At 30.4% G+C, this 5,814-nt stretch overlaps 1 long non-coding RNA gene across 1 annotated transcript; it reads right to left on the reverse strand.

Annotated features, from left to right (window-relative positions):
• Positions 1-3,616: 3,616 nt before the first annotated feature.
• LOC136976208 (uncharacterized) lies at positions 3,617-5,555 on the reverse strand. Its single transcript, XR_010880892.1, has 2 exons — positions 5,402-5,555; positions 3,617-4,013 (listed from the first exon to the last, which is right to left on the reverse strand). It is a non-coding gene; the product is annotated as an uncharacterized lncRNA (long non-coding RNA).
• Between the last annotated feature and the right edge of the window lie 259 nt (positions 5,556-5,814).

The following is a 5,814-nucleotide window of genomic DNA, read 5'->3' on the forward strand; positions in this document are numbered from 1 at the left end:
AAAGCTGCAGGATATAAGTGTCAAAGAGCGCAATTGAGTTTCACATCCGACCTCCGGAGGATTCTTTCCTGTTCCGAATTAATAACAACGTTACCTCCTACGAAATTCACATCTTTAATCTCGAAAGTAAATTGATAGTAACCGACTCTTTTTATTTTTTCTTTTTCTATTACGGTTTATATGTTTTTAAGTTTACTTAAATAATCTATACTCGTCCGATATATCGACAGTTCGGTAAATATTTATAAAAGTTTTCGAGATTCTCCCGCTGCGAAGATAATAATAATTCATTTGCCTGCGAGAATTCCGGTTATTTTATGGCTTCATTGGAATAATTTTAGATAATTATTAGTTTATCATTCGTTTCCAGCTTTATATATTTTTATTTATTTATTTACTTCACATCGATTGATAAGTTAGCCCCTTACATAAATAGCAATAACACAGAAATGTGTGTCCAACTGGCTAAAAATTTACTAATAAACAACAACGTTAAGGGATTTTATTCTATTTTTAGGGATATTTTAAAGGATGTATTCCCAAATTTGAGAAGTGGAACGTACATTCGTAGAGCCGAATTTACGTGTAAGGTAAACAAGCTACGGTTCAGGGCCTCACGTTTCGAGGGGCTCGTTCTATTGACGAAAACAGTTTATACACAACCTATTGCCCTTCGGGGAAAGGAAAAAGGGTCTCATATGTTGTCGGTTTAGGACCGCAGCGAGTCTAAATTCTGCTCTGTACATCTCCTGTCAAATTAAAAAGTGGAAAATGAATGGTGAAGATTTTTTTTGGGTTGACCCACAGCCATTTTATTATTATTATTCGCCATCCACTCGACGAAAAAGTGCAGATTTCGTCATAAAACGATCCAATGTTTGATTATTGACCTTTTACGAGTGATTATTGACCTTCTTATCAAACAACGGCTGTGGCAGCCGTTGTTTGATAAGAATTGTTTACTGTTTTAAAAATACTGATAGTTCTAAAATAATAATAATAAAAAATCTTCTAGATAACTCTACTAAAATGTATTTTCGATCCTCCTTAACTTCTAAAACTTTATTTAAATTTATAACTTTGTAAACACATAGGAAACGTGTCACGTGTGGTTGTTGTTGTTGTTAGTTTTTTAATTATTTTTTTTAATTAAAAATATTCTAATTAAATTACACGAGTTGTGATTAGTTTGTAACACTTGTTACATAAGAAATTTTTAAATTAATTAATTTAATAAATGATAGAGAAAATATGAATTATAATTAATTGATTAAAAACGTGATTCTCGGAATTATATCTGGACCGCTTCTCGTGTTCAAAAAAATTTTCTCTTGTTTTTAGACGTCAAGCTGCTGCAAAGCATCGCTCAATTAACATTTTTAGAAACGTATTCGCTTCAAAATAATATATTACACTCGATACAAAAATGTTGTTGAATATTTTATTAAAATTCCAGAGTTTTATAAGAGAGAACAATTATAAAAATTGTTATTTCTAATTATGGAAACGTAACGCGATAGGTCGAATGCAAGTAATTAAGATATAATTCTGAAATTATACAGAATCCTCTGAGTGAAACTTTAAACCTCTACATCCTACTGCTGCCATTTATCTCTCGACACTCCCCACTACAACTAGATTTACATGGATAGAAGTTTTTTTGTTTGACATTCTTGTAAATCCCCTAAATACAAGCGTAACTCCTCTAACAATTCGAGATGCTAAACTCGATTATTTTATACTGTTAGGTCGACTATAAGGTAATTAGTTATACGACCAACATAAAAATAAAACCTGAAAGTTGCGTTGTTTGGTTGGAGGTTTATCTATAATCATCATAAACAAAACTCTGCTTGTCACACCATCTTCTAATCAATCATCGGTCCATTCATTTCGGACAAGAAAATAAGTTACTTACCACTTACAAATCATGTTGAGGTATAAAAACTTGTTTTGCAACTGCAGTTTATATCTCGTATAATAAATGTCACTTCGGAAATTAACTTCTAAGATTTAACAGACATAAACCTCCTAAATCTTATGATTAGAGGTTGAATTTTTATTTAAACTTAGAATTATCTTAGTAAAAACCTCTGCAGATATTAGAGTTAATATATATATATATATATAGAGTTAGGATATCGAAGGAAAAACTGTTATAAAATTTGAGATTATCGGAGGAAACCGGACATTACCGCGGAAAAAACTATAAAAATCTGAAATGTTCAATGGAAAACTTTTATTAAAACTTATTATAGGATTAACGATCAAATTCTATTAAATCGTTACTAAAATTTAGAGTTATCGAAGGAAAAATCTCTGTGATTATTACGAAAATTTAGTGTAAAAGTTTAGAATTATTGAGGGAAAATATCTACTTGAACGATAGTCACTAAAGGAAAAACCTATATTAAAATTTGAGTTAGAGAGATCTATAAAAATTTAGAGTTGTCGTATAAATAAATAAATAAATAATAATAATAAATACTATAAATATAATTTAGAATTATTGGAGGAAAAACATCTATTACAAGTTGGAGTTATTAAAAGAAATATTTTTTATAAAAATATAGAGTTTTATTGAAGGAAAAACCACTATTAAATTTAAAGTTATAGAAGAAAAAAGCCTCTGTTACCCATAGCAGAATTAACGAAAGCAAAAATTAGTTTTACTTTTATTTCCATAGACGATGCTATCATTTTTCTCTCGAACAGGCGCGAATAATGGGACGTTTTTACATCAAAAGTGGATCGAAGCGAGATGATAAATATCCAACCTTCAATAAAACTATTGACTGTGGCTGGCCCAAAGACGTATATGATAGAATTCTGCGAAGAAGTAACGGTTACATCACAAGGCTACGCCGTCTCGAAAAGGAAATAACAACAATCGAATGTTGAATAGAACAGATAGGCGAAAGAATAATGGCAGTTCACTTGGGTATCTTCATTCGTTTTGGCAAAGGCACTTTCTCCGTGTTGGCCGTTTGCTAAATAATCGATGACAAACCCCTTCCATCCGCGGTTTTGTAGTTAATAATTATATTTTTGAAATATTTAGGAGGAGGAGGAGATGTTTCTCCGCACCAATTTTTCGGTGGAAATTAAAATCGGAAAGTAATTATCGTTAATTTAGTATGGTCATAAGTGAAGGCGATCGAAATTATACAGCTGTTAATTATACCTTCTCGACAACAGATGGCCAGACGTCATAAAATATTAATTCCTCTTTTATGTACTGTATAACAAAAGAGTTTACCCGCTCGGCGACATAAATATTGCATTTACTACCGATTTTATTATTCCAAGACAATAGATACCTGTCTACAACTTTGGTAAACTGCTTTTAAAATGTCCCCGATTAAAATTGAGTCTTCCAAAACTTGTAAATGCCAAAACGAATTCGTCATCGCCAACGGTACTATTATTATGATGGATAACGTCATCAATCGCGATTCGTTACGCATCGTCGTCGATTGCGATTTAAGCGGAAACGTCATACTTAATTACGTCGTCGCATTCGATATCTAACGTATGTTTACGCAACAATCAATTTCGTTCGCCATTCCGAGTTGCCATCTCGTTCGTAGAGGAAAAAAAAAAAAAAATAAATAAATAAAATGCCACAGTAGTCCTTTATTTTAGTAACAATAAGCTACATATAAAGATTTTTATTTTATTTACTTTTTCGTTTATCATTTTCTAATCAAAAACAGTAAAGATGATTGATTTAACGCCATCCCTGTGTTTGAAACTTCCTGTTTCCTCCCCGTTTCGGTTCTTTTGTGTTGGAGTCGAGGGAACGAATATCTGGTTTTCTCATCATTCGATCGAAAATGCCCAAACCAAAAGGATTCAAAGGATCTCTCGCAAACCAGAGTTTGTCCTGCTTGTCAAAAGGTGTTTCCATTTGAAGATTATCTTCGGATTCGATGGCGAGTTTTGGATGTTTGAAGCATTCGACTACGAGAAAACTAGCAGCCATCATGACTGTTAAAAGCTTGCACATCGTTCTGAAAGGGGAAAAAACAATGTTTTGTTAGATGAGAGAATGCATTTAACCAATTACACGAAGAATAACTTGACTTTAAAAATGCCACGAAAGTGATTCAAACTATTTGATTCCTTTGAAAACAAGTCTAATTTTCAGAAATGATTAACTCGAATCGAAAATATTTATAAAATAAAATCTTACGACGCGTTAAAACTGAAGACATGTTCGGATTTTATTTTCAAAATACCGACAAAAATCTGAAAGAGTTCTTCTATTACTTTCATCATCTTTTGTTATAAATAATAACTTACAAACGTGTTAAATAGAACAACTAAAGGATTTGCGTTGGAAAATATAACTTTAAAATTAAATAACGCATAAACAATTTTAATGCCAGACTTTTCTAACGAAAACAAGATCTAAAAATATTTAATTTTATTACAAAATAAAAAATAAAATAAAAAACAGTAATAAGAAAATATAATAAATTAAATTTCATTATTATTCTATTTTATCGCCATTCCTTTTTTTAAATTAAAATTTAGCTCTTTGTTTTTCGCTTAAAAAATTATCGCAATTAATTAAAATAGATGATCATAATTAAATTTTCTAAGAAATGATAAAATCACATCATCAAATATTTCTTTGAAAGAAATCTTTGTGCGGATCCTCCGGCTTCGGTATTTTTTTTCCGCATCCAATTTTTTCAAATTATTTTTTCTTTTTCACTTCTCAAAAGAAGATAAAATCCGAATTTTATCTTGTTTCGAATGCTGGTTCGAACAAAACGAAAGTGTAGAACTGAGAATAATGATTTCTAGTCCAAAAATTTAATTTCACGGGAATAAATCGTATAAGACACCAATGCAGATGTTCATAAAATATTGGCCAGTAGTTGACAATTCTCCGACGAACAATGCCTAAATCTGTTAGCTACTAGAAGAGAAATTTGAACATTGAAAACCAAACAGATTTTTGATACTCTGTATTCGTCAACGAACCCGAGTTTATTCATGAATCAGTAATAAGAAACGTTACTTTCTATTTGAAATTGCGTTTAAACATTCTTATATGATTGCCAAATAAACCACGAAAAAAAGAACTCGGTCGAAAGAAAACAACACTAACGAGTAACAATGGATAAGAATTCTAATACGAGTTAGACTAAATGAATTATTTTCATACGCAAGTGCTTTGTTATCTCAGAAATCAACAATAAAAAGTGTTTTTATGTACATAAAATAAATCAAAATATGTAAAAATTATAGTTTAATAGATTTTTTATAGTTTGAAATACAGTATGTCAGTGTACAGCGTATAACCCACACAATTTATGAATATATATATTTAAAAATTTCCGAATTTTCTTACAGCTAAACCAAAATCAATGTATCAGAATCCACTTACCTGATATATTATTTCGGGTTATTCAAAAATAAAATCTGTATAACTTCCCAGAGTTTCCGGTTTTTATAGCTTTGGGGCGACGTTGACGCCATTTTTGATCACGTCACTCTTTCGTGAACGAATGAAACCGAACAAATTTTTGATAATAAGCGTTATCTGATTATCAGAAGATGATAAGTGGTTTTTTTAAAATGTCTACATCGTTTTTGTTGTTACGAAGTTTAAAAATAAACCGATATATTTATTAAAATTTTATCCTTTCAATAAGCAAACCTCTAGAGATAGGTAATGCTCTACTTAATTAAATTTTAAATAATAAATAAATCCATTAAATTTTCTTTTCTTTTTTTTTAATAATATGTCGAACTTCTGGGGATTAGAAAAGAGGATTAAAGAGAAATTTTCCAAAAATA

This window comes from Centruroides vittatus, unplaced genomic scaffold, assembly GCF_030686945.1.
Source record: "Centruroides vittatus isolate TY-2023 unplaced genomic scaffold, ASM3068694v2 contig_397, whole genome shotgun sequence".
In the NCBI taxonomy this organism is placed as follows: Eukaryota; Metazoa; Arthropoda; class Arachnida; order Scorpiones; family Buthidae; genus Centruroides; species Centruroides vittatus.